Source organism: Protopterus annectens, chromosome 1.part2, assembly GCF_019279795.1.
Source record: "Protopterus annectens isolate FY-2018-M chromosome 1.part2, PAN1.0, whole genome shotgun sequence".
Classification (NCBI taxonomy): Eukaryota; Metazoa; Chordata; order Ceratodontiformes; family Protopteridae; genus Protopterus; species Protopterus annectens.
In genome coordinates, this window is record NC_056727.1 from 83,664,833 (window position 1) to 83,691,164 (window position 26,332).

Sequence of the window (26,332 nt, forward strand, 5' to 3'; positions counted from 1 at the left end):
TAACAAAAGACCCAAACTGCTATCAACAGATGAAAACCACGGCACATTAGCATTCCTTAGTACCTCAAAGCCCGCAAAATTGCCACTGAGCCATCCTCCACACCATAAAGAACAACAAGAAGTACAAACTGCTATACCAGATATGAGATGAAGTAATCAGATGTTCTGCCATTCCTTAGGACAGTATGAGTCAAAGCATGCAGCCTCAGCTAGCTCATACAAGGCCACAAAATCTCATGTTGCTGCTACTCCCATGCCTTTGTTAATAAGAACAGATCTGTCTAGTACTGAAACCACGACCTCTTCATTCATCCTGAGCCCAACAGTCCCACTCCATCTGAACACTATATCCTCTGCTAATTAAAAAAAAAATATATAGATAGACATACCTATTTACAAACCCTACATACCCACGAATACCTCCTCACTGAAACCACTACTGACCCAGGCCTACCTGACAAGTCCAGTACCTACAGGTCATTTTGATGTGCTGCTTGCCCTAGCAAGTTCACGCCAAAATTTAATCCTTACCCAATTATACTTGCCTAAACCTCTTAATCTCTTCCCTACCCTTACCGCATTTCCCTTCAAGTCATCCCTTATTACCATTTAATACTTTCATCTCCCCTTACCCTCTTAGTTCCCACTAACATTTACTTAACCCCTTTGAAGATGTCCCTGGACAAGTTGGTTTTTTATCAAGCCTCATTTGGTTTGATTTTGTAGATCAGTTCTGCCATAATATTTGCCATAGTATTTAACCTTTACAGATTTTATTCATTTTGTTCTCATGTTTTCTTATTTCCTGTCTACTTATACTTAACATTTTCCCATTGAGCTTTCATATTTCCTGTCAAACTCTCCCTTTCCATGTGTAAAGCTTCATGAAGGTAACCTTTAAATGCAATGCAATTCTCCATGCTTATATATTTCCTTCACTCCAGCTTTTGCTTTTTCCATCAGCCTTCCTTGCCAGATCAAATTTTACCTGTCTCCCCTGCTAGACGACCCTTCCTCACATCTCTTCCTCTTTAGATGTCTTACCTGTCAGTTCCCCTTCCTTAGCAGTCTTCATTACAAGATTGTAACTTACCAATATTCCCTGTCAGGGCACCCTTTCTCACTAGTCTTACATAGCAGATGATTTCTTATTGTCTTCATGAAAGATCACCCTTTCTTGTGATTCTTTGTCAGCAGTTCATATCAAACAACCATGCAACAGAAAATATGGAGGGATAAACAAAAATTCAGATAGCTTTATTCCAGCCTGATACCTTGGTCAACCCTCCAGGGGAATACTAGATGCTGAGCACTTTGAATAGCATAGGTCTGATGTGCCTTAGGGAATCTAGAAGACCAAGGCAGCTAGACTGGAAAAGTATGATGAGGTATTTTGTATGTGTGAGTTGTGGAAAAATGGACATAATAAGGAAGACTATATTGGACATGTTGATTATGAAAAAATATAACATCCAGAAGAGTACCAATCAAAGGCATGATAATATCAAAAGTGAATATACAGATCAGTCCTAAATACTAAAATCTGATTATCTAGAGCAACATAACAAAGGTACACAAATTCTTATGAAATAATCCAAACATATTCAGAATAAAACAAAATCTGACACATATTAAGGCAAACATGCACACATTAATACATTAGTACAGCAGCAAGAACTGTTAAAGGAATATATATGCTAATCCTTTTCTACCTAATATTTGTGAAACCAAACAAAACAAGTTTATAGGTTCATAGGTTCATAGGTAGGTATTAGGCTATTGATCCTGGGGCCTATATAAGCCTAGCCAAAAGGTACCCTGGCGTTCGCCACCCAAGAAAATTATTTTCCTGTGCCCCTGTTGAGCAGAGCCACAGAAATGATCCCCTGGGTGAATTTCCTATCTCCCATCCAATCATCAAGATTTTTCTTGAAGAGTGCTAATGAGGAGCTTTGTTTGATATAGATAGGTAGTTTGTTCCAGAGTATAGGAAGTCTCTGGGTCAGGAATCTATCCCTCCAGCATGTTCTGTTTATTGTGGTGACAAGGTTTAGGTCCCTAGAGCATGTAGCTTGGAGGGGTGACATTACAGCTTTACATGGTATTAGTGTCACTTCCACACAAAGTGCCTGATATCAGCGGTATGCTTTTATTGCATCTCCTTATTTCATTTCAGACATGTAGTAATACATCGCTACGAACTACTATAAAAATAATAATTACTATTATTATTGTCATTATTACTATATGCAAAATGTACATAGATAACCAGAAAATAATTCAGACCAGTTCTTACAGTTTTGTTTGTACATATGTATATATGTATGGCTGTCTATATGTGTGAATTTATGCATGCATGAATTTATTTATTTATTCATTTAGTTTGTTAAGTGAGCCACTGGTTGAGATTTATGAAAGCTTGCACGGAGTGCAAGAAGAGTGTAGGAGGTCACGCCAGCAATATGTCTGCCGTGCGATCCAGGAACAGACAGCAGGGGCGTGCACGAGAGCTGCTAAAGCTACTCTTGCAGGGACAGCATCATGGTATGCAAATTACCTCATTTGCTGATGAAAGCCATGCAAATGAGGTAAATTTGCGGTCCAGGAAACACAAACCTGTCCGTGGAAAATTAGTGTTAGCTGGAGAAATGTACACCGTTGGTAACGGAATACATTTCTACAAATAGCTAAACGGAGCTGTGACAGCTCCAAATAAAGGATGCATACAGTTGAGGAAGCATGCCAATGACCAAATATAAGGCCATTGGCATTTTAAAATGTTTAAAAATGTAACAATTTAACTTTTTTTTTTCCCCGATCTCTGACGTTTAAGCATATCGCAGCACCGCACAAACATGCGGCGCTTATAAAAACAAGAAAATAATTAAAAAAAAGCCAATGCAGGTGAACGGCAGGCTGAGGACAACATGGCCACTGACTAGTGGTTGCTAAAGGGGGGGGGGGCTCATTGTGAGAGATGTAACCATGCATTACTAGGCAATCTTATGCAAATGAGGATAAGGACAGTGAATCCCAATTTTCCCCAGCATGTGAGGCATGTCCCAAGAGTGTAAGAGTAGGAGTAGGTGAGTAGAAGAGTAGAATATAGGTGACATCATGAGGGGGTGTGTCAGACAGGCTGTAAGCTAATTGGAGCACAGTGGCTTGTGTTTGCCCTGAGTTGCTCAGGATTGCAAGAGGCATGCCTACAGTTGTCCCATTTGAAAACCTCAAACTCAAGGAGCACACTGTTAAAAGATAGGAAACTCCTTGCAAACATGCACACAGCGTGTGCGCTCATGTGTGCTTGTGTGCACGTGTGTGTATGCATGTGCATGTGTTTGCGCTTGTTTGCAGGGGCGCTGCCCCGGGCGGAAACAGAAAGGCAAAAGGAAGGAAAAGAAGTAGTAGGAAGTTAACCAAGGAGAACTAGCAGAGCTGCCAGGTGAAATATATCAGAATCAGCCAATTACACAGGCAGCAGACTAGCCCAGCCCAGCACTTTAAACTCTGCAAACACCATTCCCCCCCTGTTTTTTCTTAAGAACTCTGCAACACTGCAGTATACAAAGAGGGAAAGCTTAAAAAGCTTAAGTCAGACAAAATGTTAGGGGCTGCTCTTGCTATCATAAACCAACATGTGCAAGGTGCTGAGGGTGGTGATGTTGTGAATGCTGCTGAGCAACCCACAGTGAGGAGACAGAGAAGAGTGTACAGACCCAGGGTGACCTACCAGGGGCTAAATGAGCTGGAGATAGTGGAGCGCTATAGGGTGGACAGAGACCTCCTACAGCAAATTGTTGAGCTGTGCTGGCCACACATTACACACAGAACCAACAGAGGGGAACCCATCTGAGTGGATATGAAGGTATGTGTTGGCCTTAGAATGCTAGCTACAGGTACCTTCCAAAAACCAACTGGTGATATGATGGGGATTTCACAGGCATCAGCATCCAGGGTACTCCACCAGTTCCTGGATGCCATGTCAGCACATGTCGGTGTACATGTATATTTCCTCAATTCTCGTGAGGTATTGGCCAGCAATATGCATCTTTTCCACCAAATAGCAGAATACCCTGAGGTAGTGGGTGCAATAGACTGCACGCACATATGCATCAAAGCACCACCTGGTGAGCGGGGTAGGGTCTACATCAACCACAAGGGCTTCCCCTCCATCAACTGGCAGGTCGTGTGCGATGCCCATGGCATAATAATGAATGTATGTGCTGGCTGCCCTGGAAGCTATCACAATTCCCACATCTGGCATCTGATGCAGCTGTACCAGAGATTTGCCAATGGGGACATCCCTGATGGTCACCTAGTGGGGGATGCTGGATACGCACTGGAGCCGTGGCTGATGACACCCATCAGAAATGCAGACACACCTGAACAAGAACTCCATAATGAGCACACGCAGAAACAAGAAACATAACTTAGAGTGTGTTTGGGATGCTCAAGTCATGGTTCCGGTGCCTGGACATATCTGGTGGAGCCTTGCAGTACTCACCAACTACATGTACCCAAACTGTTATGGTATGTGCCATGCTACACAATATGATCCTGCAGAAACAGCTGCAGCAGGAACAGCATGGAGCAGGGCCAAACAGCCCCCCCACCATTGTCAAGGCCTGCACAGGAACATCATGTCTTGGAGGAGGAACAACCTGAGCCTGCCCCAGTAGGCAGAAGGAGGTGTGCCCAGTATACCCTGGCCTTGGCAAAGAGGCAATGCATAGCACATACACTGACTCAGTAGGAACCCTGGAAATGACACATCTATCTGACTCGCACATACAGTAAAAGGATGCCTAACTTGACACTACCTGTTTTCAAACATGTATAGAGAGTGTACTATGTGCATTTGACATAGGCAGCCCTGCAGCACCACCTGAGGCATGAGTGCCCTATTTTAAGCAATATAAAGCACTGCTAAGCACATTTTACCAGTATTGAGCATATTGAAATACAATTGTGCATAGCTGCGCACCGTGCTAACCAGCACAACATTGGGCAACGTCCGGCAATGTTGAGCAACGCTGAGCAAAGTTGGGCAAAGTCGAGCAAAGTTGAGCAAAGTCGGGTAAACACTCTCACACCTGCTTTACTGTTCCTTAACCAGTCAGGTCTGCCCAGCAGGAAAATAAAAAGCAGTGACAGGGCTCAAACTCAGGATACTGTGCAGTATAGTCACAGTACTGAATCACTAAGCCATGACAGCATTTCACTGGCACAGACACAACTTAAGTCACTCACACATACCAGTTGGGGGGGGTCACATACCTAACAGTCACAGCCAGCAGGACAATTGTAGACAAATGCAAACACAAACACATACTGTATCATGCCCTCTGAAGAGGCATATGGGTAACTACCCCCCAGGCCTATGCAGACAGATAGCAGGCCAGGCAGTGTGATGTGGGTTGGGTAGGCTATGATGTCACAAACTAACATGCGTGTAATTGGAAGCTAAGTTCTGTAGTACATTGGTATGCCTCAAGCCAGTACAATAGGCAACAATACAGACTGAAATGGAGTACCTGACAAAGCAGTGCAGGCCTAGCAAATGTGTATAAGTGTCAGGTGTACCTCTCATCCTATGTACACCCACAGTAACAATCAGGTGTGCCCCCTGGTAGAAATGTACAAATAATAGCTGCCCCCCCCTGTATGTAGAAATGTTGATAAGTCTATGCAAATTGACTCATGGAAGCCCTGCAGGCACAGCGTGCTTCCTGTCGATGTACAACACAAACGTGAGCCCTGAAGTAAAAACCAACTTAATTTTTCACACACATGTAGTATATATGCCCATAGTGGGCATGCTTACACACTTGAATAAATTTAGCACATTTCAGTCAGCAATATACTGAAAGGTCATACTGGGCATGCTCACACACTTAAGCCATGTCTGAGTACAGCAGTGGGCCATACATATCTGGCAGTTGCAGTTCTTACTTCAGACACATGTCACTATTCACCAATCCTGCCTTGTGCACACAGTGATATGAAAACATACCCATATAATATATTGGACCCCTGTCATAATCAAACTATGTAATACAAGTACTTAAGTTGTTCAAAGAAAGTTAAAATACAAAGATCAATAAATCTCCGATCAGTAGCATCAAGAAACAATGAGCACTCCTAACATTATCCAAGCCAAGCTCTGCCAAAAATATTGCCAAAGATTCCATAGAGAACAATGAAGCTTTCTTTAGCTATGTCATAAATATCAATGTAAACTCATATATGTTCTGAGTTAGTGCAAAGTGTAAACAAATACATGTACAAGACTGACATTGCCAACATCTTGTCAGACAGGTTCATACACATTTACCCCCCTCTCACTGACAAAAGGGCCCATTACCATACCTGGAGATTGTGAAAACCCAGAAATCACATATACAATGTTTAAACAGCTCTATCCAAACCTAAAAACACAGTGTCTATGGGATGACTTGGTGTCCCTGGCTGTGTCATATGTGAACTCCAAAACAAACAGACCCTGCACCTGAACAGTCTGTTGAGACTCACCCTCTGTACAGGATATGAAACTGTTGAATGGGTTACAGCAACATTTGGCACACTCCACAAGTGTTGGTGCACAACAGACCATGGGAACTATTGTCTTATAAGCCTAATAAGCCTGATCTGCAAGGCCATGGAGTCCATCATTATGGAACTCATAAACAAAGCTATTGGGAGCCAACAAACACCCAACCCTACTCATTTTGGTTTGGTCAGGGGTAGATCATGGTCCCTAACCCTGCTAGACAGATTGCAAGGCAGTTACCCAGGACATACATCAATGAAATGAGCTCCACATAGCCTACATAGACCTTGGAAAGCCCTTTTTCAGCATCCCACACACATGTCGTATCCACAAAAACAACAACCTGTGCATAAACACATATGTCACCTGATGGATTGCCAACTGCAGCACAGATAGATCCCACAAGGTAAGAATTGTGGTCTCCCTGTTGGACTGTAAGCTGGTAACCACTGCTGTCCCCCATGGCTCAGTCCTGGGACCCCTCCTGTCTGGTGTATACTATTCAGAAGTACAGTCAAACACACGAGGGCTATGGTTATCAAAGTTTGTGGATGACTGCAAAAAGGTTGTCATAAACAATGTTTGGGACAACAGAGACAGCCTTAAAAAGGGTCTCAGTCAGACAGATGTTGTGTCAAAATTATGGCCTCGAGCTACAATCATACAAATACCACATAGGTGCCAACACCCTAAATATGAAAGTAATAATAAGGGATCTATGGACACATGTGGATAGTCATCTCTACTTTAAGAAACACATTCACAAAGTGGTTAGAAAATCATGCTATGTGTTCCCACAAATTGCCAAAGTCTTTGCATGTAGGTAAAAGGAGGTTCCCTTTACTCATCAGTCATCAGACCCATCAGAGCGTACCACAACACACTTGCAAAAAAGCTGATGAGGCACCTTCAGCAGCTGGAAGGTCAACTAAAGTACCTCAACAAGAGGATTACTGGCCTTAAACAGTTGCCCCATGCAATAAGACTGAAGTAACTCAATCTGTATTCTGTTGCATACTGTCTACTCAGGCAATCTCTGCCCAACAGACAGGTCCATGTCCAATGCAGAACTGATGTACATGCTCTATCTGAAGTAAACCCAAGCTCTCTGTGCCACATGCTCTAGGGATATAATCATCACAACAATAAGTAGAACATGTTGGAGGGATACATTACTAACTCACAGACTTCCCTTACTTTGGAACAGGCTCCCAACCTACATTAAGCTGAGTCCCTTACTGACGCACTTCCAGAGGAGCCTTGATGAGTGTATGTGAATTTGAACTGTCACACCATGGATCACTTCATCAGCTCTACTACACAAAGGCATAGGGAACTAACCCCAGGTGTGGTGATAGCTGCACACTCTGGCCATACTAATATATGCCTTCAGGCAGATAGCCTATTACATACCTATGTACCTATATATGTAGGGTGAACACAGCCTAATAAGCCAAAGATGGATGGGCAGAGATGTGTGTAAGAGGGTGACCATGACAGGGAACCATCCAGGACTGTCCCACTCAGCACACATCCCAATGGCACAAAAGACATGAGGTGCACATCTCACCCACTGTACAATAATAGCCACCAGTATCTGTAAGCATTACAGTGTATGTGGTGCATGTGCCTGCTGTACAACATGACTGTACAATGAAGTACACATCTACTATCTGTAGACATGTACCTGTCACATAGGTTCATAGGTATGTAGTAGACTATCTTCACGAAGGCATATATTAGCCTAGGCAAGTTGTGCAGCTTTCACCACCCCATTGGTTAGTCTCCTAAGCCCTAGTTCTAATAGTTAGTACCCTTCCAGAGTAAGGCAAGTCTCTGGGATGGTACTCTATCCCACCAGCATGTTGTATTCATTGTTGTGATGAGGTTCATATCCCTGGAGTGTGTAGTGTGACTCAATTTTGTTTTCCTTAGATGGAGCGTGTTCAACAGTTATTTTTTGGACATGGCTCTGTATGTTAGGCAGAGTTTGCCTCTGAGTAGGAGGTACGCAACAGAGAACAGATTTAGTTTTTCCAGCTGTGTTGCATAACACAACTGTTTGAGGCCAGTAATCCTCTTGGTGAGGTACCTCTGTGGTCTCTCCAACTGCTGGATATGCCTAGTCGAGTACATCCAAAATGGTGCATTGTACTCAATGATGGGTCTGATGACTTAAGACTAGAGGGCCACCACTACCTCTTTCGATTCTGATGTAAACACTTTGTTGATTAGGTGGGGGACATAGAATTTCCATATCACTTTGGCAACATGGTTGTCAAAGGAAAGATGACTATCTACTTGTGTCCCCAGATCCCTTATTACCTTGTCAGTTTTTTGGGGATAAAACCTATGTGGTAGTTTGTGGGTACTTTTTTCCGCAAAGGGGATTACTATGCATTCTTTCGCATTGAGCTTGAGGCCATGATTCTGACACCACACATCTGTTTCATAGAGTCCCTTCTGGAGAATATTTGTGTCATCCGGGGAATCTATTATGGCAAACACTTTACAGTTCCCAGCAAACTTAGTCAACCACAACCCTCCTGTATTGGCATGTACTTCTGAGAAATATATACCAAACAGAAGGGTCCCCAGGACTGAACCCTGGGGGACACCAGTTGTTACCGGTTTAGAGTCTGACATGTAACCAGCAACTCTTAATTTGTGGGATCTATCTGTGAACCAGTTTGCAATCCATCTTGTGATGTATGTATTTATGCCCAGGTTGGTGAGTTCATCTATAATACCTGACTGGGGAATGGTGTCAAAGGCCTTAGCGAGGTATAGGTAAAGTCATGGCCTCAAGCTAAATGCCAAAAAGTGCATTGTCATCCCCTTTGGTAAAAACTCTGTACCCATGAACTACAACATAGGCGGTAGTATACTTAACACCAAAAGTGTGATAAGAGACCTTGGGACACAGGTGGACAGTAGTCTCTCCTTTGATAAACACATCGCCACAGTAGTCAGGAAATCATTCTACGTGGCACATCTCATCACAAAAGGTTTCTAATCCAGAAAAAAAGAGGTCATTGTTCCCCTCTACGCATCACTCATTTGACCCATTATAGAGTACAACGCTCCTTTTGGTATGTACCTCACACGACATCTACAACAACTGGAAAGGCTGCAGAAATACCTCACAAAGAGGATTACCAGCCTCAAACAGATGCCGTACACAGACTGTCTCAAAAAAATCCAGTTTTACTCCGTCGCATATCACCTACTCAGAGGTGATCTCTACCTAACATACAAAGCTATGTGAAACCCAGAGCTGTTGGACATGCTCCACTTAAAGAAATCCCAATCCCTCTGAGCTACACGCTCTAGGGACCTAAACCTTGTACCACAATAAGCAGAACATACCGGAGGGATAGATTCCTGTCCCAGAGACTTCCCATACTCCGGAATAAACTACCTATATATATCAAACAAAGCTCCTCATTAGCACTCTTCGAGAAAACTCTTGATTGGATGGGAAATAGGAAATTCACTCCGGGGATCACCTCTGTGGCTCTGCTTGACAGTGGCACAGGAAAATAATTTTCTTGGGTGTCAAAAGCCAGGGTACCTTTTTAGGCTGGGCTTGTATAGTTCCCAGGACCAATAGCCTAGTACCTACCCATGAACCTATGAACTTTTGAGCCTTGCCTAAAAAAGTAATATGGGGACAGCAAGAGCCTTGGCCAGTATTCAGAAGCATAGGGGTGACAGGTGCAAACTATATCTAGTGAAGCAAAGAGGCATGTCTATCATGTCATCCCAGGCAGACAGAGACTGGATACCCTTTGAATGACACCAGAAGCTCAGCCAGTTGTTGAAGTTGATCATCTTTCTGTTATATTGCAGTATCATGTAGGTGAAGGTAAGATGCTACTCAAGGTCAGGGTCATACCAGCCTGGGCTACATGATCATACAGCTACTATATATCTCTTGTCATGTTGTCCTGGGAGGTATGTCTCAGATCATTCACACTGACATGTACAAAGACTGCATCATATATGTATCTGTTCTGGAGTGATCTAAGTGCTTGTGTTATGTGGTGAATCATAGCACCTGACAGACAACTGACAGTAACCTTCCCCTTGTCCAGCCTAGTGAGTGGAACATCTGTCTGCCTGACTATGGAGTCACCTATTACTAGTGTGTTGGGTATGTTGTCTTGCCTTAGGGCCTGTTGTGGGGCACACTGCTTTGGTGTATTATGTGTTTTTTTGGTGTGTGCTTGTAGGTGCATGTTGCTTGCTTGTCTGCTTAGGAGGACACTCTCTCTTTTTCAGATTAATATTTGTATTCTCCGAGTATGGTAATGTGTATTTATGTGTGTGTTTTGCCGGTGCTTATATTGTAGGTCTATGTGAGACTGTTGGTGTCATGCTTGTATGACACTACTCATCTTGACTGTATTGTCCAGTATTGGGTTGACAGAGCTTAGCCACTGGTTTGACCCTGTGTGTGCCAGCATGTGGTGCATCAACCCATATATGATATGGTCATGGACTATGCATACAATACACTCAGAATACACCTAGTGTGATAAGCCTGCTGAGGTTAGCAAATGTGAAAAAAAACTTTGGCCAAACTGTCAGCGAGTAATGTCTGTATTGCACCCTGTAACTCCATATTGCTTGCTGAAGGGTAATGAAGTACTTAGTTTGGATTAAGAACCCTGCACTTGCCAACTGTGTATGTGTGTGTCTGTCTCTTCCTTGGGAGAGAGCAACCTTTTTGGAGACTACTCACACCACTTAAAAGTGATATACTCATCTTTGTCAAATCTGATGATGTCACCATCCTACAAATACATCTGTGGGAAGATGAAATTCCAGTAATGTGTACAGCGCATTGTATAAATGCATACTGCTGTAGTATCATAATGTAGTTAGATAGGGTAAAGCACAGTTACCTGCCCTTCACTTTTCAAAGTAATGTCCAAGTGGTAGAAAATCCAGTAACCAAGTCTCAACCACACTATGTCGTTCAAAAGTGAAAAATAATTTATTTAAGCGATACCAATTTCAATAAAATTTTGTTAATTAAAACACCACAAGATAAAACGCTTTTTGTCTCCAACAGTTCAGAAACTTTTTCAAATCACCTGCACTCCACCCCTTTTCCACCTTATATAGTGATCATGACATCACTATTATTTAAAGATACAAGTCCACTTTATATACATTATACATTTAAGATTTCAACCTTTATATTTCAACAGAATACACTTAAAAAACAATGTCACTAAAACAAACATCTTCTATTCTTCATGTCATCCTATGGTGAAGTGATTCAATAAACTTTTTGGCACCAATCTGAAGTCTAGCCTTGTGGTAAAATACTTCGTAGCGCTAATCTAACACAAGTGCGCACTACATACTTTACATATATACTAGTACAAATCCATCCATGCACGTTTATACTAAATAATGAAAGTGTTTTTACCCTATAACTTGCCCTTTTGCATATGTGCTTTCTGTCTTAAACATAACTGTCCAAGTTGTATCAACACACTATACGCTTTAAATTAGTTTTTAAGACATGCACTTGTAACACTTGCAAATATGTGAATACCCTTAAACTAAGGACGGCTTTAATGCAAACTGGAATCTAAAGAAAGCAAGGCCCATAATATGTTCTAACAATTCTGAGTTAACCTACCTAATTACAACTAACATACTGGTTCCAAATGGAATTCCATCGCAACATTATGGCTTTAAATCTACAGCTTGTCATTTCATCACCACCACCCCCGCAGGTCTAAAGATTACAACCTTTTTGGAGACTACTCACACCCCTTAAAAGTGATATACTCATCTTTGTCAAGTCTGATGATGTCACCATCCTACAAATATACCTGTGAGAAGATGAAATCACAGTAATGTATATAGTGTCTCATGTAAATGCGTAGTATCATAATGTAATTAAGTAGGGGTTTGAATCCTGCACTTACCAACTGTGTGTGTCTCCCTGGGGAGGGATCAGCCTTTTTGGAAACTACTCACACCCCTTACAAGTGATATACTCATCTTTGTCAAGTCTGATCACCATCCTACAAATATACCTTTGGGAAAATGAAATCCCAGTAATGTGTATAGCGCATTGTGTAAATGTGTACTGCTGCAATATCATAACATAGTTAAGTAGGAGTTTGAATCCTGCACTTGCTAGCTGTGAGAGTGTGTGATACTATTGCTCAATGTGGAGTGGGTTTTGATTTTTCTAGTGTATGACATATCACAATAACAACTGTATGTGCATAACACATGTAAGGTAGCTGTGAAGCAAAGCCAAATACATACATGTGACCTCAATTATTTCATAGGTGGGTACTCTGCTTTCTCCATGAAAGCATCTGTTATCTTTGCCAGAGCGTGGTGGTGCTTTCCAGACTTTAGGTCACTTCTGTATGCTTGTAACAAGCTTAGCCACTGCAGTGATCCCTGGGCTACTTCTTCTGTTTCACATCAACTCATCACGGTTTCTATTGAAGAATGGGAGTGAGGGTTTATAAGCCTGACTAGCCTGGTCTGCAAGGCTATGGAGCACATCATCATGGAACTCATTAACAAAGACATTGGGAACCTCCAAACACTTGACTGGACCCAGTTCAGCTTTGTTAAGGGCAGATCATGCCTACTAAACCTGGCTGACTTCTTTGAGACAGTTACCAAGGCCATAGATGAGGGAAAAGGTGGTTCACACAGCCTACCTTGATCTCACCAAGGCATTCGACACCATTCCTCACTCAAGTATTATAGAAAAACTCACCACTCTGAACATAAACCCCTAAGTCACAAGATGGGTTGCCAACTAGCTTACAGACAGAACTCACACGGTAAGAATAGCGGGCTCCAGGTCTGACTCTAAACTAGGCACAAGTGGTGTCCCACAAGGCTCAATTCTGGGACCACTATGTTCGGCATATATTTCTCAGAAGTACAGGCAAACACAGGAGGACTATGGCTAACCAAGTTCACCGATGACTGCAAACTGGGAGCCATAATTGACTCTCTGGCTGACATGGACATCCTCCAAAAAGGCCTTACTGAGACAGACACCTGGTGTCAAAGTCATGGCCTCAAGCTAAATGCCAAAAAATACATAGTCATCCAGTTTTGGAAAAACAAAACACCCACAAATTACCACATAGGTGGCAGCCCCCTTAATACAGAAGAGGTAATAAGAGATCTGGAGACCCAGGTAGATAGTAATCTCTCCTTTGACAATCAAAGTAGTTATGAAATCCTTCTATGTGGCCCATCTAATTACTAAGGGGTTCGCATCTAGAAATAAAGAGGTTATAGTGCCCCTCTACTCGTCACTCATCAGACGCATCATAGAGTACAATGCCCCATTTGGGATGTACCTCACAAGACACTTCCAACAGCTTGAAAGACCACAAAAGCACCTCACCAAGAGGATTACTGGCCTCAAACATATGTCCTATGCAGCCCGAATGAAAAAAATATGGCTGTACTCAGTGGCATATCGCTTACTCAGAGGTGATCTCTGCCTGACTTACAAAGCCATGTCCAACTCAGAATTGATGGACATGCTCCACCTAAAGAAATCCAAGTCACTGTGAGCCACGCACTCTAGTGAGCTAAACCTCGCCACAACAATAAATAGAACATGCTGGTGGGATAGATTCCTATCACAGAGACTCCCCATGCTTTGGAACAAAATTCCTAACTACATCAGGCAGAGCCCCTCACTAACACCCTTCAAGAGAAGCCTTACCGAGTGGATGGGTAACAGAAAGTACACCCCTGGGATCACTTCATTGGCTCTGCTTGACAGAGGCTCAGTTAATTAATCAATGGGGCGGCGAAAGCTGACACACTCTGGCTAGGCTTATAAATGCCCTTGGGCAGATAGCCTAGTACCTACTTATGAACCTATGAACCTATTTTGGGGGCTACTACCTATGTGGTACTCTGGGGATACTTTGTTTTCTAAAAGTGGATAACTATGCTTTCTTTGGCTTATAGCTTTACAGCATGATTTTGACACCAGGTATCTGTCTCTATGATACCCTTTTGGAGGATGTGTGTGTCATCTGGAGAATAAAGTATAGCCCACAGTATGCATTTTCATCAGACATGGGCAGACATATCCCTACTGTGTTTGCTTGTACCTAAGAAAGCTATATGCCAAACAGGAGTGGTTCCAGGACTGAGTGCAGGTGAATACCACTTGTTACTGGCATAGAATTGTACACGGAGGCTGCAAATGTTACTATGTGTCCTACATCTGTGCGTCAGTTGTCAATTCATCATCTAACAATTGTTTATGGTCAGTCTGTTGAGGTTATGGATAATACCAGAATGTGGGATGGGTATGATATGCTGGTGAGCTATAGCTTGTCTGTGTGGACCTCCTCTCCCTCACCTATAGCCTTGTTAACTGGCTTGAAGTCTACTAGGTGTAGGATCCATGATCCAGCCTTTAGAGAACATAAGTGGGTATGGTGCAGTTTTTGCAGGTTCATAATGTCTCTGTTAATGAGTTCCATAATGCTGTGCTCCATAGCCTTCCAGATAACATCTGTCTGGCTTATAGGGTGAGAGTTTCCAGGATCTGTTGTAGCTCTACCCTTAATCAATTTATGTTAACATTTGCACTGGGTGTGATGAGGGTGGACAGGATTAGGAATAAGTATATTAGAGGGTCATCCCAGGTTTGAAGGTCAGTAGACCAAGCCAGATAGGCAGGATTACGTTGATTTGTACATGTGCTGGGGAGGGATGCAGAGTATATTGTGAAATAGATGCTAAGGATGAAGCCACCAGGTAACAGGAAAAGAGGAATGCCTAAGATGAGGTTTATGGCTGTGGTGAGAGAGGACATGCAGGTGGATGGTGTGACAGCACAAGATGCAGAGGGCAGGAAGAAATGGAAACAGATGATCTACTGTGGCGACCCCTAATGGGAGGATCTGAAAGGAGAAGAAGAAGAACAAGTTGTAGCTCAACCCTTGTGGACTGTGAACACCATTACTGTGATTCATTCCACAAGTATTTAACCTGTATAGAGGCTGCATCTGAACAGAGTGTTTAGGTGAGTGGTAAATTCATATGTCAGCTTGTGTTTGACACAGCCAGGGACACTGTCCAGTACCATTGCCACTGTGTTTTGGACTTTGGTAAAGAGATGTTTTAACTAGAGTGTCTGTGAATCATCAGGTTTTGCATTCTTCGGGTCTGGAAATGTGGCCCTTGTGTAACGACAGGGTATTGGAATCTGCATTCAAACTGTCTGACAAGAAATTGGTAATGTCAGTCAGATAAGTGTACTTTGTGACCATTTACATTAACTGTGACCCGATCTGAGATTTCCCCTGTAGATTATAAACAACACTAAAGAAAGCTTTAGTAGTTGTCTTTGGAATCCTTGCCAATTTGTATTTTGAAGCTTGCCTTGTATGCATAATGAGGGCTTGTATTTTCCCAATGAGACTGACCAGAAAGGTTATCCCTTCTTGGTATGTAACTCTTTTTTGGTACAACTTCACAACTTCTATTATATATTTAGTTTATGGCTGGGGTCCATGAGACTAATGCACTTTTACTGTATAAGTGAGAATTTCTTGTGTTTGTGATAGCACGGTCCATGCAACCCTGTAGGTGAACAGTGTGCATTACTAAAGGATTATGCAGCTGGGACAGTGTTAACCTTAGTAATGCAAACCAATGACAGATAGCAACAACAGCATCACCCACAGCACAGTGTCAACCCATGTCATACACACACATGCATACTCAAGTTCCAAAATGTGTGTAGTACAATGCATACTGGCCACCAATAGAAACTATGGAGTGTTAACACTGGCCAGTACAGGGCATGTCACCCTGCCCATGTGTCCAATATGCATGTACATGCAGACAGTGCACTTCCACCATGTTCACAAATGGACACCTGCAAACCTGTGTTGCACACACCCCACTCTTACTGTCCACTGTATAACACATACTGACACAATGACAACCATCAGCCAAGTGGCACATGGGCAAACAAAACACAATTGGAATAAACACTAGTGAAAACAATACAACATTGCTAATTACAGCTTTAATGCATCATGCCTGCTCAGCTACACCTTCAAGGATATAATTACACTTTACTGCTGACAACATGCTACACACCCAACCATTGGATGCTTTATTAAAGTCACCCTGTGCATCAGCACCATGTTAGCCTGTTCCTACATCAATGTTACAGATGACAGGAGGTGGCACAGGTTTCATCATATGCACATAGTATGTTGTTGGTTTGCCAAAGGCCTACACTGAGCCATACAATCGACATGTGTGTGTGTGATGGCCATGAGTACTGTTATGAGCCAATGTTGATGTCATGTGTGCGGGTATGTGTTTGCCCTAGGTTTCTGGTTTATGTGTGTGTGTCTGCATGCACACAGTTCCAACATGTGGCTGCCATGTACGGAGATTTGTAAGACAGCTACAGACTGTACCTGGCAGGCTTTACAGATCCTCATCTCTGGCCATGGATAAGGAACCTGTGCCTGGCAGGGGTGCTACAGCCAGTATCAGGTACTAATCCAGATTGGGTACTATCCGAAGAGGTTGACAAATGCCCACTGGATCCAGGTCCCTGCTGGGACTGGCCAGAGCCACGTGCATATGGTCTGCTAGGACAGTCTATGGACAGCCCCCGCAACATTGCTGGGGCTGATACTGGCACTATGGGAGTGGCTGTGACTTGTTGGATGCCCACGGTGACCTCCAGCTGGTGATGTTGCTGGCATATGTCCACGTTGACGTCTCAGCCATCCTGTACTGTCCTGACACATGGACATGACGTTGTGGAGGACAGCCAATGTCTCACCCCAATGTCTATCAATGACCTCAGTGTAGTTACGTATGGCACCTGTTAGGTCACGGATACTGTCATTAACAGAGGTGTAATGAGCCCTCTGTGCCCTTAGCCCCTGTCTGGTGTACTGCTCCATTCATGTCTGTGCCTCCATGATAGCCTGGAACATGTGTGTGGTAGAAAGAGGTATGGCACGCCTGCCAGGGGCATGATGACCAGCAGTCCTCTGACGAGAACCCCTGTGCATCTGCCTATGTGGCACCATTCCAGACATCTGGCTATGGCTGCTGTGTCCTGATACATGTGCCATAGTTACCACACTGTCCTGGCCAGTGCCAACCGTACACTGTCTTTCAGCTAAGGGCAATGGTGATGATGGATGTACAGGCAGTATGACTGTGTGCATGGATGGGGTGGAGACTTGTGAACTGTCAATTAGTGTCCCAGCAACAGACCCTGACAAACCTGCCTGTGCCTCAACACACCTATCCTCATGATCACTGTCTGTCTCAGTGTGACATCAGGTTCTCTGCTGTACTGAACCAGCCCCACCTCACCACCTGTGAAAGGAAAACAGGAAACACACTTTAAGACCTGAACATGATTTCAGACCACATGCACACATGCACACAAACAAAACTACACTCCTCCCAAAGCAGACACACACAACACCAGCAATCACAGAACATATACAAGAGCAGGTGATGGTGGAGTACAGTATCACAAGCAAAACAGTCATATCACACATGTCAGCATGCAGGGCATGTGTTGCTCAACAGCATGCAGTGCAAGTGTGGTCAGTCCTTGTTACTAACAGTATACATGGCTTTGTTGCATGTGTTTTGTTATTAGGTGATGGCCCTCCCCCTGGAACACAATGCATACATGGACACAACATTGCTGTGCAGGTATTCATAGAGAAGTCTAAACCTCAAGATGCACACACTCGAAACTCTACTTAGCATGGAGAACATCGATATCTGTGCAGAAACAGAAACCTGGTTCAGAGCTCCCGAGAGCACCCCAGCACTACCAGGTTATACCTCATACCATGCTTTTCGGCCACAAAACTTGGACCGAACCACAAAAGGAGGGGGAGTATCGATATTCATCAAAGATACCCACACCTCCAGGTTGGTGGCAAAGCACGAAGCATCAGAGACTATCCATGTGCAACTAACAGTGGGTAAAACTGCCTTCCAGTTTATAGCCTGCTACAGACCACCCTCCCAAACTCAGGAACCCCACTCGGCCTTTCTGAGAACACTGGAAAATATGAAGGTCTCTCCAAACACCATTATATTGGGCGACTTCAACTACCCAAACATAGACTGGGAGCATTACTCTAGCTCCAACACCCTAGCCCAAAGGTTCCTAGAATTTATAAACTCAAATGCTATGGAACAACCTGTTTCCACTCCCACAAGAGGGGAAAACATACTGGACCTGATCATCACCAACATGGGGACTCTATGCTCCAGACCAGAAGTGTATCCCTCACTGGTAAGATCAGACCATAAACTAATCTCACTGGATATTCACATCCCAACCCCACCCCCTGCCCAGAAAACCACCGTGAAAAACTTCTCTAAAGCAAATTTCACACTCCTCAAAACCAAGGTGGAATCCTTCAATGCCGCTGGGCCTGTGGAAAATACGACACAGACAGCAGAATCCTTTATAAACGCATTCTATGAACACCTTCAGGAATGCATGGATCATGCGATCCCAAATAAAACCAAGACCCAATCCTCCAAAGGCAGACGTCCTGTCTGGTGGACCCCAGCCATAAAAAAACTATACAATAGAAGGAGGAAGCTACTAAATGATAGAGCAAAATCCCAAAAAGGGAAGGCATCACTGATCAGTATTAGCAAAATACTACTGGCACTCATAAAATTGTCTAAGGCCAGCTTCGAGAGAAAAATTGCACAGGACACTAAGGATAATCACAAGGCTTTCTTTAGTTATGTTAGGAACCTGGGTGGTAATTCCCAGATATGCTCAGAATTAGTCCAAAATGACAAAAAATACACTGAACCCACAGACATTGCCAACATCCTAGCTGACAGGTTCAGCGCAAACTCCTCCCCCCCACCAAAAAGGCAAATATCTATCCCAACAGAGTGCTGCCTCCCTGACATCTCAGATGCTCAGGTAAGAGCCGCCCTCTCCAAAGCAAAAAAAACAGCATCAATGGGACCAGACAGTGTCCGGGGCTCCGTCCTACATCAACTCCAAGAAGAGCTAAACCCAAACATAAAACTACTGTTCAATCTCAGCCTTACTACAGGATATGTGCCCAAAGAGTGGCATACAGCAACAGTGGTCCCTCTCCATAAAGGTGGTGCCTCAACGGATCCTGGAAACTATCGCCACATAAGCCTGACTAGCTTGGTCTGCAAAGCTATGGAAAGGATCATCATGGACCTCATAAATAAAGCTATTGGGGACCTACAGACACTGGATCCTACCCAGTTTGGCTTTGTTAAGGGCAGATCCTGCCTCTTAAACCTGGTTGATTTCTTTGAAACAGTCACCAAGGCCATTGACGAGGGGAAGGTGGTCCACACAGCCTACCTGGACCTCGCAAAAGCCTTCTATACAATACCCCACTCGGGCATTATAGATAAGCTCACCAGCTTAAATATAAACCCCTATGTCACTAGATGGATTGCAAACTGGCTCAAGGACAGAACCCACATGGTTAGAATTGCTGGAGCCATGTCAGACTCCAAACCAGTTACAAGTGGTGTCCCACAAGGCTCATTCCCAGGACCTCTCTTGTTCGGTATATATTTCTCAGAGGTACAGGCCAACATGGAAGGACTGTGGCTGACCAAGTTTGCAGATGACTGCAAACTGGGCGCCATAATCGACTCTCCAGCCGACACATGCATCCTCCAAAAGGGCCTCATAGAAACAGACAACTGGTGCCAGAGCCATGGCCTCAAGCTAAATGCCAAAATGTGTATAGTCATCCCCTTTGGCAAAAACAAAGTGCCCACAAATTACCACATAGGTGGTAATCCATTAAGTACAGAAGAAGTAATTAGGGACCTGGGGACCCAAGTTGATAACAATCTCTCATTTGACAACCACGTGGCCAAAGTGGTTAGAAAAACATTTTATATAGCCCACCTAATCATGAAGGGATTCACATCTAGATCAGGGGAGGTCATCGTGCCTCTTTACTTATCCCTCATCAGGCCCATAATTGAGTACAATGCCCTTTTTGGGATGTACCTTACCAGACACCTGCAGCAACTGGAAAGACCCCAAAAGTACCTCACCAAGAGGATCAAAGGGCTCAAACAGATGCCATATGCTGCCCGGTTAAAGAAACTCCAGCTCTACTCAGTGGCATACCTCCTGTTCAGAGGCGATCTGTGCCTGATGTATAAAGCCATGTCCAACCCGGAATTAATGGACATGCTGCACCTCAGAAAATCCAAATCCCATCGAGCTACGCGCTTGAGAGACTTGAACCTCAGCACTGAAATAAATAGCACATGCTGGAGGGACAGATTCATAACCCAGAGGCTCCCTTCACTCTGGAATAAAATCCCAGTCCAGGTTAGGCAGAGTCCCTCATTGACTCTCTTCAAGAGGAATCTTGATGAGTGGATGGGAGATCATAGGTTTACCCCGGGTATCACTTCTATGTCACTGTTAGACAGAGGCACAGTATACTAACCTCGAAAAAGGGCATAGCAAAATAAATTTAAAATGGGTGACGAAAGCCAAACACATTCTGGCAAGGCTTATAAATGACCTAGGGCAGATAGCCTAGTATGAACCTATGAACCTACGTACTGTGCACCATAACTCACAGGTGTACATACCATTGCTGGATGTGTTTCTGTGTGTCAGATAGGTATTCAATGCTGATTATAGCCTCTGTGTCTTTAGCAAGTAATTGTGGACATATTTTTAGCATATGCATGATAAGTATTCACACAACATCATCAGTGGTGCATGGATAATTGATGGAATACCATTCGGCCAAATACCCAATGTACGGTACTTATGGTGAGTGTGGATCATATTGTGGACATGCATGTCTCATCCATGACATGGCATGCTAAAACACAACTGCATATTTAAACACTACACATACCCAATATGTGTCATATGACCTAGCCACTCAATAGCATCACAAGACATATATGTGTCAGTTGTGCAAATGGTGATTGGTATGCATACTGTTTAGAGGTGCATATGTGTGCAGACACGCATCATTATGGTGTGTAGCAATGACAGCTATGTGTAGTACTATAGTTACAATAACTGGATGGGGTATAACACCATAGGCCATCATCATGAAGCATCAGTTGGTCACTCAAGGCTACAAATGTTTCACAAACTAGCACAAATCATGCTGTGCTGGAACTGTACTACCTTGGCTAAATTCACCATTTCACAACCAGTTGTTATGTGAGTTTATAAGGAGGCCAATAAGGAGCATTTCCTGACATGAATGTGTAGTGTGTTGCAGAGTGTTTAAATGTCCCAGGATAGGCCTCTAGCCCTCAGGTATATTATGTGTAATCTGTGGATGAGATTTTGGATGCTGGAGTGTGTCTTTACAGAGTGGTTGGGAATCGTTTATGTGTAGCATGTTAAAATGTTCTGTGTACGACATAGATGTGTATGTTATCTGCATGTTGAGTATCAGCTGTGCATATCCCATGGTCACTACAGTCTAGTAATATTTGTTTGAGATGGTCTGGGTATTGCATGTGTTTGAGGCAGCTAATCACATTAGTGAGATGTGCGTGCTCTTACACCAAACATGCACAGCATGCATTATGGGTAGGTGTGTTACATGTGTACATGGCCTACACCTTAACTATGACATGCACTTTTCATTTACAATAATAAATGTAGAACACACTCACCAGCATCTGTCCGCTGCCTTTACATCACCCCAGAGGTACCTACATAGAGAGGAGACAGTTTGTCAGTGGCCACAACTGTGGCATTGCTACTGTGTGTTTGCAATCTTACAGTACAACAACAGTTTTCATTCACAGGGCTACAGATTATGTTCCAAATGATCAGTATTGCACAACAATAGGCTCCACATCTTTGAACGATACCCTCCACATCTCACATATGCATGATCTACCAATACAGATAACAGTAGTCTACAGATATGCCATGTTACCTGCATGCTACATGTGTGCTTGCTGGGTGGCTCCAACCTCCATCATGGTGTATGTCTGCAGCTGATGTTGTTGGGCAGGTGCCACCAGGCTCATTGAGCAGCTCCTCCACTCTGTTGAGGGGGGGATGGATGTTAACACCACCCCCTGTTGCAAGCTGTTCTCTACGCACATCAGCGGCATGCTGATGGACATGTCAGAGAAGATCACTGCAGCGGTGGCGTACCTGCTCATATGTGCGGTTATGTAGGCCTACCTCATTGACCCTACAGACAAGATCTTGCCACACTGTAGCACGCTCCTGCTGGTCCTGGCTGGTTCGTGAAAACATTACACAATAGTGCTAAATCATACTGCTAGTGATGATATCATCTTTAGCCCTACTGTAGCTTGGGTTCCTGTGGTGGGCCATGATCCCTGGAAGACATGAATAAAAAAAATATGTCTGAGCAAGTCATATGGCACATTTAACATTATACAGTACAGATATCACTGAACCGCCATATATAGCAACCTATAATCTAACCAAGAGTGAAACACTATAACTGCCACTTATCACTGCTCACCCCACAACTGCTTGAAAGTGCCTTGCTCACTCTCTATCCAATAAACCATGTTCTGCACATCAACAAAATAAAATCACTATATAAGACTATACGAGAGTACCTGGCACACTGTATGCAGCACAATGCACCACCTAGCCACAGCAGATATACATCAAGCTGATGTGTAAAGAAATATATCATCCATCACAATCAGTGTAAGGTCCAGTAAATGTATTACTATTATACCACACAACTTATTAATGCAAACCCGTGGCCAAAATATGTGCACAATTGGGAATATAGGTTACATACTGCTGTAGTACACTATGAATGTTGCTAGCTACGCAGTTATATGTATTACCACACATATGTCAAAGGACATGTTACAGACATACACACACACACATCAGACATAATTACAGGACACAAAGGTATGACAACCTAGATAAGCTTTCAGTGTGTACTATACAGTACTGTGTGTCAGTACTTACAAAACCTTAATCTTGAGAAATGTAATCTGTGATGAATACAGGGACCACACAAAACAGTGGATGCAAGCAATGCGGACATACACCATACTTTGCTGTACAGGCCCAGAGCTTCAATTAGAACTACATTACATACAGGATTTACATTCAACATTGGTAACAATCAATAATCATAGATGTAGTGCTTTAGCCTCCAATGACACACCCTAGTTAAAACCAAGGGACATAATCACACTGTATGCAGTACCACTTGTTCTGCCTAGCAACAGAATGCACAGATTTTGCTAGGATCAAAGCAAGGGCCCATAATACCATAACATAAACACTTTCCCACTAAGCTATCCCACAGATACATATCTTTGACGTATTCACAAACATATTGATCATCACAGTCCATCAACAGTACAGAGAATCTATTGCAACAAGTAGATATAGGTGTGTATGAGTATATATATATATATATATATATATATATATATATATATATATATATATATATATATATATGTGTGTGTGTGTGTGTATACATATATATATATATATATATATATATATATATATATATATATATATATATATATATACATATACACATCCATTTGTCTACATATATATATATATATATATATATATATATATATATATATATATATATATATATAGGCACATATACATTTCACCTTTCATAGTGAGAATATCAATTATACAAAGGATGTAAGGTGTACAGTAATGTAATAAAATCGCACAGTCTTGGGATAAATGCATTGAAGGTGTTCATAGCCCAGGTAGCTTTAGCAGGAGTTACTGGCTTCAACATTGCAAACTGAATGAACCACCCACAGTGTTTAACCACCACATGTCATATACCAGCACTGTATGCTGTCTTGTTTGTCACACACTAAAACCTACATACAAATATGCGCATACTAACCTTTACCAACATATATATCTCCCCCCTTCACAAACAGTTGCACTATGTCCACTGCTCTATGCACATGTACAGATGTGAATATATATGACACATATATATTTCTCTGTATGTGTGTGGCATACACACACACACACACACACACACACACACACACACACACACACATGGTCCACGCTGTTGTAAGTCCGTTGACCTCACAGCTGAACTGTTGGGCCTTGCTGCAACACAAACAGGTGTCACGTATAAATACAGACTAACAGTAGGGGAGGTATATATGGCAACAGATGCTAGATAAGCATAATAGACTGCTACAGCAGTTACAATGCTAAGCTGCACTTTAATATGACTATCATGCATGTGTTGTTCTGTCACGCCCATGTTTATATAATGTCAGCGCTAATCCCCCCAACAGCCATTGGCCACACTACTGTACAGAACACAGATAACATGGATCAGATCTTTGACATTTAATGCTGAGCTACACATTTCATATGTATGTCCCACTGCCCATAGGTACACACAGTATTGTCCATAGCAGTAGTTAAGCAGAACATCTGTGCAGAAAGAAGTACTGCTGCCACATATGAATGTTTCACATTATGTAGACTATTTTTCAATAACATCTACTACATGTCAGTAAATACATATGTGTCACATAACTTTCCTTTATATAATTTGGTAATATTTCTTTTTCCTTTTCTCTCTCTCTCTCCCTCTCTCTCTCACTCTGTCTTTCTCTCTGCCATTCTCTGCAATAGAGTGATTGAGTTTGTTGGCAAAGATTGCAGCCTGCTTTTGTAGAAATTGCACATGAGCATGTGATGGCCGCTGCACCAATTAGTGCCCACCATTTTCTAATTGCATGCAGCCTGCTGTGTAGTAATTGCAGTAATCACTGTCATAGCAACCCAGTACTATAAAGTGCTGACTCATGTAGACATATCCCTTTCAGATTTCCAAGATGGAGATCATACTTGTTTGGTGTGGACATCATTGTTTAAGACGGAAGGTTGGTATAGTTCATATATCAGAAGCCAGGGGTGTAGCAAGAGATTGACATTTTGTACTCAGACCTAATGTTGCTGCTTCTAGTACCCACTTGTCAGTGTAGAAATGTACTCACCCCTCAAAATGCTACCCCAAGATACATGGAAAGATGTACTTTCTTTTCAACTGTTACAATTAACTGCCATACAAAGCTAGTTGTAGAGATGTATTCCTTTGGCACAAGAATTGTTTGTGAACTGCTATACTGTGAATATTCATTTACTCAGTTCTAAACAGTTTGTGCTTTTTTAGTGTTGACATTAGCACGAGCTGCTCAGAAAAACTGGGCACATTTCAGTACAGTGAGTATGCTTACCTACATCTTTGTAGACCCTGCACACACAGGTATATTCTACATTTGGGTAGGGTTGCAGAAGTACAGAGAGCGTAAGTAGTACTGTGTGGATTTTATCTTGCTGGACTTACAGGGTTGCTGTGTACATGTTAGTTTATCAAGGCATGTAGTCTGTCTGCATAACTCCCAACTGTGGACCTATCCACATGATAGCCAGAGAATAGCCTGTTATTTTTTGTCTGTGCACCACACAGGTCTTTTCAGCAATAGAGCTATGGCATTGTTACATTTTGTTGCTACTAGTACATGGCTACATACATTTGTTTTTCAGTGTTTTATTCCTACATGAGGGTATGCTTCCAAAACTCATTCCAAAGCTATTTGCACAGTGTGTAACAGCAGAAAGGCTAATATGCCTCTGCATTTCTGCCTCTGCCACACCTCTCAACCAATCAGGTACATATTTGA